General features: G+C 41.4%; 1 protein-coding gene across 9 annotated transcripts in view; it reads right to left on the bottom strand.

Moving 5' to 3' along the window:
* Window positions 1-12,165, bottom strand: part of nbeaa (neurobeachin a) — an 828,675-nt gene that overhangs the window by 76,311 nt on the left and 740,199 nt on the right. The window lies entirely within an intron of this gene.

Below are 12,165 nucleotides of genomic sequence, written 5' to 3'. Positions count from 1 at the left end.
TTGATGTTTGTTAGCAATGGGCCAATAATACAGAAACACATAATGGCTACAGAGCAAAAACAGCCCATTCAGCTCATCATGTAAGGGCTTCTTATAGCCTGATAACCTGCTATCTGCAATAGCAACTCAACTTGTCCTATTCCACTCTCTTGTTTACAGTAGCTTTATAAACCTTTTCTCTAAAAAATAATTATTTAATCTTCTTTTAAAAGTCATACTCAAATCTGCTTCCATCACACTCTGATGTGTTGCAACTTAGATCCTTAATCATTCGCTGCATGGAAAATATTTACCTAATTTTGCCTTTGAATTTTTCACTGTTAATTTTAAATCTGTACCTGCTGGTTTTCAACTCTTCTGCTGATGGGAACATTTTCTTTTAACCTGTTCTGGACAGACCATTGATGATTTTATACACGTCAAATTTTGTCTAAATCTTCCCTTTTCTATGAAGAGCAGTCACAGATTCTCCAACTTATCCATGCAAGTGAAGACCTCATCCCTGAACCATTATGGGAAATCTCTTCTGTGCTCTCCCTAATCTTATCACATGCCTTCTAAGGTGTGGTGACCTGAATTAGACACAATACTACAACTAAGGCCAAAACAATGTTTTCTAAAGGTTCACCATAACTTATTGCCCTTGGAATAAATGCCCCTATTTATAGAACCCAGGGCTGCCTCATTGACCACTTTTCAACCTGCACTGCCACGTTAAATATGGGATACACTATTTTCCAGATCCACCTTTCCTCTACTTATCTTTCTTTATTTCACATTTCTGCATGGTAATTTATCTGTTTCTGCCTGTTTCACTAGCCTGTCTATGTTCTCTGGAAGTCTGTCACTAAATTTCCCACAATTCATACTACTTCCTAGATTTGTAATATTCTCAAGTTATGAAATTTGAAGAACATAACTTTTTACTCCAGTCTGAAAAACAACAATTCAACACTAATCTTTGTATTCTTTTTATCAGGAAACATGGAGAGTAAGTTTTTGGTTGACAGCAAAATTGGTGGTATGGTAGACAGTGAGGAAGGTTATCTAAGATTACTAAGGAATCTTGATAATTTGGGCCAATGGGCCAAGGAGTGGAAGATGGAGTTTAGATAAATGTGAGGTAAGGCTAACAAGAGCATGACATACACAGTTAATAGTACAGCCTTGAGGAATGTGGTTGAACAGAGATATCTCGGGGTTCAAGTGCATACTTCTTGGAAAGTTGCAAAACAGGTAGACAGAATGGTTGAAAAAAAAGCATTTGGCATGCTTGCCTTTATTGCTCAGACCATTAAGTATAGCAGTTGGGATGCTATGTTGCAGTTGAACAGGATGTTGATGAGGCTACTTTTGGAATACTATGTAAAGTTCTGTTCAGCCTGCTATAGAAAGAATATTATTAAATTGGAGAGGGTGCAGAAAAGAATTACAACAATGTTACTGGGACTGAATGGTTTGAGTTATAACCTTATAGAGATTTTAAAAACCCATGAGCAGTATAGATAAGGTGAATAACAAAGGTCTTTTCACGAGGGACGGAGAGTTTAAAACTAGAGGGCATTACTTTAAGGTGAGAGGAGGAAGATTTAAAAAGCACCTGAGGAGCAATGTTTTCACACAGCAGGTGGTTTGTATGTGAAATGAACTGCCAGAAGAAGTGGTATATGTAGTTGCAGTTACAACATTTAAAATGTATTTGGACAAGTACATGAATAGGAAAGGTTTAGACGGATATGGGCCAATCACAGGCAAATGGGACCAGTTTAGTTTATGGAAACCTGCTGCCAACCAGGCATGGATGAGTTGGGTCAAAGGGTCCATTTCTGTGCTGTATGACTTTATGATTCCGTAAATCTATGAGCCAAATATGAAACCATTCAACCATTATCTCTTTATCCCACAGGTTTCAACCTTGCTAACAAGCCTGTTACATGGCACCTAATCAAAGGTGTTTTGGAACTGCATGTACATAATAGCAACCGTGTTAATCAATCTCCTCTGTTGCAACTTCACAAATCTCTCATTAGTTATATGTATTGGGCTTCCGTAATTTATTCACATTTGCCCAGTGACTGTTAATTTTGTCCCAGATTATCCTGAGTTTCTAAAAGCTTTCCAAAGTACGGTCTGCAGTTGATGGATTTCTTCTTACAGACTTTTTTGAACAAACGTGTAATATTTTCAGTTGTGCTCCCACAATTTCCACCCTTACCTCCTTCAGTATCTTTGGATGCATCTGTTCTGGTCATTGTGGCTTTTCATCAATTTTTAGCCCATTTGATATGCCAACTACCTCCTATTTTGTCACAACTTTGGAAGCATCTTCTTTCTTATGAAAGACAGATGTAAAGTAGAAAACACAAAAAGAAATCCTATAAGTAGGAAAAGTCATGGGCAAAATCAAAGGAGGAACTCAAAACAAATTCTATCATTAGAGAAAAGGTAGTAAGAAAACTATTGGGACAAGAGGCTGACAAGTCCCTTGGTCATGAAAGCTTGAATCCTCTTAAAATAATGGCCGAAGAAATAGTGGATGCATTGGCTGTAATCTTCCAAAATTCCCTACATTATGGAAAATCAGAATGGATAACAATGACGGCAATGCTTCTATTCAGGAAAGAATGAAGCCAGAAGACAGCATACAATTGGCAGTTTACCTAACATCTGTCAGTGGAAAAATGCTGGAATCAGTTGTTATGGAGCAGGACATTAAAAGAGTAATACAATCAAGCAGTGATGAAACGGTTTTATGAAAGGAAAACTGACAAATGTGTTGGAGATCTTTTGAGGATGCAACAACAGGGTGGATACAAGAGAAGCAGGAGACCGAGTGCATGTGGATTACTAAAAGGTACTCAAAAACAATTACAATACCAGACATGGTAAGAATAGGTTGATCACTAACATTTTATTATAGTTCAGTGCTTTACTTAAATATAAGTACTACTGCAAAGAAAGAGACTATAGAAAATGGCAGTATAGAGGGATTTGGGTGTCCTTGCACAAGAAGATTGAAAGTTAGTTAAACATACAAGCAATTAGGAAGAAAATGGCATGTTAGCCTTCATTGCAAGGCAAATGGAGCATAAATATTGACTGGGAACACTATAGTTCGAGTACTATGGATGGGTCAGTTTTTGTCCAGTTTGTGCAGGAGGGCTTCCTGACACAGTATGTAGATAGGCCAACAAGGGGCACTTTTTTGAACATTAGATTTGGTACTGGGTAATGAGCCTGGCCAGGTGTTAGATTTGGAAGTAGGTGAGCACTTTGGTGACAGCTATCACAATTCTGTTATGTTTACTTTAGTGATGGAAAGGGATAGGTGTATACCAATGGGCAAGAGTTATAGCTGGGGGAAAGGCAATTACGATGAGATTAGGCAAGATTTAGGGAGCACAGGATGGGGAAGGAAACTGCAGGGGATGGGCACATTAGATATGTGGAGCTTATTCAAGGAAAAGCTCCTGTGTGTCCCAGATAAGTATGTACTTGTCAGGCAGGGAGGAAGCTGTAGAGCGCTGGAGCTGTGGTTTATGAAGGAGGTGGAATCTCTGGTCAAGAGTAAGAAGAAGGCTTATGTTAGAATGAGATGTGAAGGCTCAGTTAGGGCGCTTGAGGGCTACGAGGTAGCCAGGAAAGACCTAAAGAGAGAGCTCAGAAGAGCCAGGAGGACACAAAAGAAGTTGTTGGAGGACAGGATCAAGGTAAACCCTAAGGCTTTCTATAGGTATTTAAGGAATAAAAGAATGACGAAAGTAAGATTAGGACTAATCAAGGATAGTAGTGGGAAGTTGTGTGTGGAGTCAGAGGAGACAGGGTACATTCTAAATGAATATTTTTCAACAGTATTCACTCTAGAAAATGACAACGTTGTCGAGGAGAATACTGAGATACAGGCTACTAGACTAGGTGGGATTGAGGTTCACAAGGAAGAGGTATTAGAAATCCTACAGAGAGTGAAGATAGATAGGTCCCCTGGGCCGGATGGGATTTATCCTCGGGTCCTCTGCGAAATCAGGGAGGAGATTGCAGAGCGTTTGGCATTGATCTTTAACTTGTCATTGTCGACCAGAATAGTGCCAGACGACTGGAGGATAGCAAATGTGGTTCCCCTGTTCAAGAAGGGGAGTAGAGACAACCGTGGTAATTATAGACCAGTGAGCCTTACCTCAGTTATTGGTAAAGTGTTGGAAAAGGTTATAAGGGATAGAATTTACAATCATCTAGAAAAGAATAAATTGATTACGGATAGTCAGCACGGTTATGTGAAGGGAAGGTCGTGCCTAACAAACCTTATTGAGCTCTTTCAGAAGGTGACCAAACAGGTAGATGAGAGTAAACTGGTTGATGTGGTGTGTATGGATTTCAGCAAGGCATTCGATAAGGTTCCCCACAGTAGGCTATTGTACAAAATGTGGAGGAATGGAATTGTGAGAGATATAGCAGTTTGGATCGGAAATTGGCTTGCTGAAAGAAGACAGAGGGCGGTAGTTGATGGGAAATGTTCATCCTGGAGACCAGTTACTAGTGGTGTACCGCAAGGGTCGATGTTGGATCCACTGCTGTTTGTCATTTTTATAAATGACCTGGATGAGGGCGTAGAAGGATGGGTTAGTAAATTTGCAGACGACACTAAGGTTGGTGGAGTTGTAGATAGTGATGAAGGATGCTGTAGGTTGCAGAGAGACATAGATAAGCTGCAGAGCTGGGCTGAGAGGTGGCAAATGGAGTTTAATGCAGACAAGTGAGAGGTGATGCACTTTGGTAGGAGTAACCGGAAGGCAAAGTACTGGGCTAATGGTAAGATTCTTGGTAGTGTAGATGAGCAGAGAGATCTCAGTGTCCATGTACATAGATCCTTGAAAGTTGCCACCCAAGTTGACAGGGCTGTTGACGGGGCAGGTTTAATGAGCTGAATGTCCTACTCCTGTTCCAGGAACTCCCTACCTACGTCCGTGACACCACCCACGCTCTCCACCTCCTCCAGGACTTCCAATTCCCTGGCCCCCAACACCTCATTTTCAGCATGGACGTCCAGTCCCTATACACCTGTATTCGGCATGCAGATGGCATCAAGGCCCTCCGCTTCTTCCTGTCCCGCAGGCCCGACCAGTCCCCCTCCACCGACACCCTCATCCGCCTAGCCGAACTCGTCCTCACCCTCAACAATTTCTCTTTCGATTTCTCCCACTTCCTACAGACAAAGGGGGTGGCCATGGGCACCCACATTGGCCCCAGCTTTGCCTGCCTCTTTGTAGGTTACGTGGAATAGTCCCTCTTCCGCACCTACACAGGCCCCAAACCCCACCTCTTCCTCCATTACATTGATGACGTAATCGGCGCCGCCTCTTGCTCCCCAGAAGAGCTCGAACAGTTCATCCACTTCACCAACACCTTCCACCCCAACCTTCAGTTCACCTGGGCCATCTCCAGCACATCCCTCACCTTCCTGGATCTCTCAGTCTCCATCTCAGGCAACCAGCTTGTAACTGATGTCCATTTCAAGCCCACCGACTCCCACAGCTACCTAGAATACACCTCCTCCCACCCACCGTCCTGCAAAAATTCCATCTCCTATTCCCAATTCCTCTGCCTCCACCGCATCTGCTCCCACGATGAAGCATTCAACTCCCGCACTTCCCAGATGTCCAAGTTCTTCAAGGACCGCAACTTTCCCCCCCACAGTGGTCGAGAACGCTCTTGACCACGTCTCCCACGTCTCCCGCATTTCCCGCAACACATCCCTCACACCCCGCCCCCGCCACAACCGCCCAAAGAGGATCCCCCTCGTTCTCACACACCACCCCACCAACCTCTGGATACAACGCATCATCCTCCGACACTTCCGCCATCTACAATCCGACCCCACCACCCAAGACATTTTTCCATCCCCACCCCTGTCTGCTTTCCGGAGAGACCACTCTCTCCGTGACTCCCTTGTTCGCTCCACACTGCCCTCCAACCCCACCACACCCGGCACCTTCCCCTGCAACCGCAGGAAATGCTACACTTGCCCCCACACCCCCTCTCTCACCCCTATCCCAGGCCCCAAGATGACTTTCCATATTAAGCAGAGGTTCACCTGCACATCTGCCATGTGGTATACTGCATCCACTGTACCCGGTGTGGCTTCCTCTACATTGGGGAAACCAAGCGGAGGCTTGGGGACCGCTTTGCAGAACACTTCCGCTCGGTTCGCAATAAACAACTGCACCTCCCAGTTGCAAACCATTTCCACTCCCCCTCCCATTCTTTAGATGGCATGTCCATCATGGGCCTCCTGCAGTGCCACAATGATGCCACCCGAAGGTTGCAGGAACAGCAACTCATATTCCACTTGGGAACCCTGCAGCCCAATGGTATCAATGTGGACTTCACCAGCTTCAAAATCTCCCCTTCCCCCACCGCATCCCAAAACCAGCCCAGTTCATCCCCTCCCCCCACTGCACCACACAACCAGCCCAGCTCTTCCCCTCCACCCACTGCATCCCAAAACCAGTCCAGCCTGTCTTTGCCTCCCTAACCTGTTCTTCCTCTCACCCATCCCTTCCTCCCTAATCCGCACCTCCATCTCCTCCCTACTAACCTCATCCCACCTCCTTGACCTGTCCGTCTTCCCTGGACTGACCTATCCCCTCCCTACCTCCCCACCTATACTCTCCTCTCCACCTATCTTCTTTTCTCTCCATCTTCGGTCCGCCTCCCCCTCTCTCCCTATTTATTCCAGTTCCCTCTCCCCATCCCCCTCTCTGATGAAGGGTCTAGGCCCGAAACGTCAGCTTTTGTGCTCCTGAGATGCTGCTGGGCCTGCTGTGTTCATCCAGCCTCACATTTTATTATCTTGGATTCTCCAGCATCTGCAGTTCCCATTATCACCAGGCTATAGTCAAACAGGTTTATTTGGTTTTTGACCTTGTCCACCCCAGTCCAACACCGGCACTTCCACATCATCCTATCAATGTAGATAAACTCTCAATTTTCCAATTATATTTCCATCTGCCATGCTGTTGCTCACTCACTAAATGTGATTTTGCTTCTTCCTCGCAGTTCACATTCCCATCTAGCTTTGTATCAGCCATAAACTTGGAAATATTACATTTGGTCCTCGCAGTCAAATCATTGAGATATATTGTGACAGCTGGGAACTGATCAATATTGGTAGCCCCCCACTAAATACTGTCTGCCTATCAAGAATGATCTAGTTATTCCTACCCTCTGTTTTCTGCATGTTAGCTAATTTTCAATCCATGTCTGTATATTATCTCCCTTCCCCTGAACTTTAATTTTGTTAGGAAACCTTCTGAAGGAGAATTTGTATGAAAATGCAGGTATAACATCTCCAGTGACTTCCCTTTGTCAAGTTTGTGATTAATATCCTCTAAAAACTATAACAGATTTGTTAAATATAATTTCCTATTCATAAATTTATCCTCATTAGTACCAATCACAATACTCAAAATACAGGAAGGCAGGAGGTGGGTCCTTCCCTGAAGATTCACAATTGCCCATAAAAATTCATTCAGTCGGAAAAATTGTATTCGTGTATGTAGAATAGGAGGAAATGATAAGGAATTTGTTCTCTGATCACAAACTGGATTTCTCCTGCACTTGCTGGGTGTAGGTTCTGGGGCTAGGGGAAGTGGCAGCTGAGAGGTGGATCTGGAAAGGTTGGGGAGTTGGCTGGAATGTAGATCCTCGTTGTCAGGGCAACTTTTGGATAGGAAGATTTGGAAGCAGTGTATAAACAAGGTGAACTGTGCCATTAAGGACATGTAAATACATAGCTCTCATCATACCATAGTAAAATTCAAAAGGGGAAATTGGAAGCAGTTTTTTGACCTTGATATTCTGATTTGTTCATTCTTACCACATTTTCTCAACTTTTTCGACATTCACCTGCACCACACCAGGAAAGGGAAATTTCAACACAAAATTAAGTGTCCCTTACTAAGGCAGCACTGAAAAACATCTCTTTCTATGCTCCCTGTAAAACAACTGATTCCGTTTTCAGAAAATCTGTTTAAGTGGGTCAAGCTATCTCATTAATTAGCTGTAGCTCATGTAGCCCTGTTTTAAGGCTGGAATAAAAAAACTCCACTTAATAATAATGCACACATGAATCACAAAAAGTTAACATGCAGATATAGCAAGTAAACAGGCAGGTAAATTGAATGATGGGCATTACTCCAAGACAAGGGAATGTATAAATAAAGATGTTTTGCTACATGTATATAGGGCATTGATAAAACTACATTGGAAGTACAACATCTAATTGTGACCTCCTTAGTTTAAGAGAGGTATATCGCATTGAAGTAAGTTCAGTGAAGATTCAATGATTTGCTACGAAGGATGAGGGTTTGTCTTACGAGGAAAGGTTCAGCGGGTTGGGCCTATACTCAACAGAGTTTAGATGAGATGTAATCTTCTTGAATCATTAATGACTCATGTAGATGCTGAAAACAAGTTCCCTCTTGGATAAATCTAGAACTGGACCTCAGTATAAGATGAGATGAAAAAGAATTTCTTCTCTCAGATATTAAGGTGTAGAGCCGGATGAACACGGCAGGCCAAGCAGCATTAGAGAAACAGGAAAGCTGGTGTTTTGAGCCTAGACTGTTCTTCAGAAAACCTGAAACGTCAGCTTTCCTGCTCCTCTGATGCTGCTTGGCCTGCTGTGTTCATCCAGCTCTACATCTTGTTTTCTCAGATTCTCCAGCATCTGCAGTTCCTACTCTCTCTTCTCTCAGATAGTTGTTAATCTTTGGAACTATTTACTCCACAGAAAAGTGGAGTATGGGCCACTGAATGTGCTCAATACTGTATTGCACATTCAATACATGTCTGATCCACAAAAGAATGTAGGGAACACACAGAAAGTCATAATCAAATCAGTCATGATGTTATTCAAAAACAGAATTTTTTTGAGAAACTCAGCAGGTCTGGTAACATTGATGGACAGAAAACAAAATTAACATTTTGAAAATCCTTTGTCTCAGTTTCAAGGAGAGTCACTGGACTCGAAACATTATAACAAAGTGTGGCGCTAGATGAACACAGTAGGCCAAGTGGCATCTCAGGAGCACAAAAGCTGATGTTTCGGGCCTAGACCCTTCATCAGAGGAAGGGTCCAGGCCCGAAACATCAGCTTTTGTGCTCCTGAGATTCTGCTTGGCCTACTGTGTTCATCCAGCTCCATGCTTTGTTATCTTGGATTCTCCAGCATCTGCAGTTCCCATTATCTCTGGACTCAAAACATTAACTCTGTTTTCTCTCCAAATTTGCTGAGTTTCTCCAGCAACTTCTTTTTTTGTTTGTTTTAGATGTCCAGCATCCACAGTTCCTTGTTTTATCTTTATAATGTTATTCAATGCTGGAGCATGCTCACAGAGGCCAGGTGGCCAAGTCTTGCCTCTATGTTCCCTTAGCCATGTCCTCTACTTCCATGTTTAAAGTCCTTTTTTGATCTCTATTTGGGACCATTTCTCATTTTTATTACCTTTTCAGTATGCATTTATACTTTTAGATTCCCTTTTATGCTAGCTACTGGTTGCTTCTCATTTTCTCTTCTTTTTTTGACTTTCTTTTTGAATTTTCCGTAATCAACCCATTTCCCATTTGTATTAGTCAGCTTGGCAATTATCAACACTGAAAATAACAAATGCTGGCAATTGTCAAACCCTTTTCCTGCTACATTAATTCTTTTAAAATAAAGGTAGAACTTTATATTTTCTAATGACAATTTTGTGACATATAGAGTATTATAAGTTATTCTAAACAATTACTGGATAATGTAAAAATTATTTCATGTTTAAAAGCTTGGTAATTAGCGTTGCTGCCTCACAGCACCAGGGACTCAATTTGATTCCACCCTCAGGTACTCGTCTGTGTGGAGTTTGCATGTTTTCCCTGCGTCTCTATGGGGCTCCTCCGGTGCTCCAGTTTCCTCCCACAGTCCAAAGATGTGCTGGTTAGTTGGATTGGCCATGCTAAATTGTCCATAGTGTCCAGGGATTTGCAGGCTAGGTGGATTAGCCATGGGAAATACAGGCTACAGATAGGGTGGAGGGTGTGTCCAGGTGAGATGCTCTTCAGAGGGTTGCTGTCAACTCAATGAACTGAATGGCCTGCTTCCACACTGTAAGGATGCTATGATTCTATAAGTGTCCATGTCTAGCATTGAAGAAAACAATAATTTTATTGAACATTGTAGACTTTCAAAATACCAGGAATTTAAAATGAAGTTTGCATTTTTCATATTGTGCAAAATTGTCAATGTAAATTTCCAGAAAAGGATAAGATTACTGTGGTACAAAATAAGGTATATTGATTTTTGTACATCATGAATTCTGTTCGATGTAGTTTCAACAGTGCTCATGAGATTGTAACAATAGATAATACAAATATCTTATTAAGATGGGTGGTGTCTACCACATGGCCAAGATTGTCAAGTGAAGACAATTTTGCAGTGGTAATAACAATGAAACTGTCATTAACACAGTGAAGTCAGCAACTTCTAGAGTTTGCACTTGTGCAGAATAATGTGTAAGTCCAAAAATTGTTGGGAGTGATTCATCTCCAGTGGATCTGCTGTTGACACCTGCCAGACTTCAATCATTATGAAATCAAATAAGCCTACTCGTATTCTTGCAAATCTGGAAGTAAAATCCCTCACACATATACTCTTTCTTGAATGGAATTGGAATATGTATTTAAATAGTCAATTAAATTCATAATTACTATTAAACACCTTCATTGAACCTGAAAGGCTATTTTTTACATTTATGTCTTGTTAAATTTCCACACAATGACAAAACAAGTCCACATAGATATCATTTCTTTTTTTCAAAGTATATCTCCATTTCAGTTCCTTCTTAAACACAATAAGACAAAATTATTTTGCTGTTTGAAAATTTAAATTCAAAATGAAAGCTATTGAGTGTTCCCTCATTTTGTGTGTGTGAACACTTCTGTGTAATGGTATACTCTGCTGCTGTTGACATCACTGTTGCCACATGCCAAGGCGTTCCTTAATTTGGCTTCAGATTTAATGTGCTGTTGGGGAAACCCCACCACAGACAGCACCATACCTTTGACTGTAGCTTTCTACAAAAACAGTGGACAGTTCTTGCTTTGCCATTTTCTCCACTCAGCCAAAAAAAACTTATTATCAGAATTATTCTAACATTATCAGGGAATATTTATAGAAAAGTCCCAAATCTCACAAAATAAAACACTGCAGATGCTTGAGATCTATCAAAGATCTACACTGGTTACTGCAGAAACTCAGTACATTTGGCAACATCTGTAGATAGAGATACGAAGTAAGACTTTAAGTCTCATATGACGCTTAGTTAACATTTTCAGTTTGGTATGACCCTTCTTCCAAGGAGTCATATAAGATTCAAAACATTAACTTTGTTTCCCTCTCCATTGTTGCTGCAGACTTACTGAGTTTCTCCAGCAATTCCTGTTTTTATCCCAAATCTCACTGCCTAACTCTACTCAAGAAATATTTAATTATCCAGTTCTTATAGATACAACATAGTTAAACTTTGAAGCCTTACGCATTGGGTCTCAATAGTGAAACCTTGGATTTTGATAGATTGCATAGACTTTTTACCGCTCAGTAGACAGTAATAGATTTTTTCACATTTATTCGTTCAATGGATTTCTAAAATTTCTGTTTGAATTTTCGTATATTACTCAAGGCAATCATTGAGAATTGTGCACTAAACAAAAATCTTCAGATGAAGGAAATCTGAAACAAAAACAAAAACAGCTGGAGAAACTCAGCAGGTCTGGCAGCATCTGTGGAGAGAAAGAAGAGTCAACATTTTGGGTCCAGTGATCCTTCTTCAGAATGTAAGATGGATTTGCTTTCAGATAGAAAATCAACAGCACTGGTCTCAGTATTCTGTAAGCTGTTTTGATACTCAAGAGGATTGGTGGTAAAGCCAGGAATGCAAATTTGCTTTGGAGTTATTGTAATAATGTGGTGAATTTATACTGTCAGTCACTGTAAACATTTTAACTAATTACATCTTAAATTATTTATGCATTGCTTAACTGTGCTTTCTTGCCTATCAGTACCTTCACTGTGGCTAATAACTTCCTCGGTGTTCAAAGGTTAAGTGCAATTCTTATTGTTGAAATTGTCAT

This window comes from Stegostoma tigrinum, chromosome 6, assembly GCF_030684315.1.
Source record: "Stegostoma tigrinum isolate sSteTig4 chromosome 6, sSteTig4.hap1, whole genome shotgun sequence".
NCBI classification, from domain to species: domain Eukaryota; kingdom Metazoa; phylum Chordata; class Chondrichthyes; order Orectolobiformes; family Stegostomatidae; genus Stegostoma; species Stegostoma tigrinum.
Note: the sequence above shows the minus strand (reverse complement) of the source record. Positions and strands in the feature narration are given on the sequence as shown.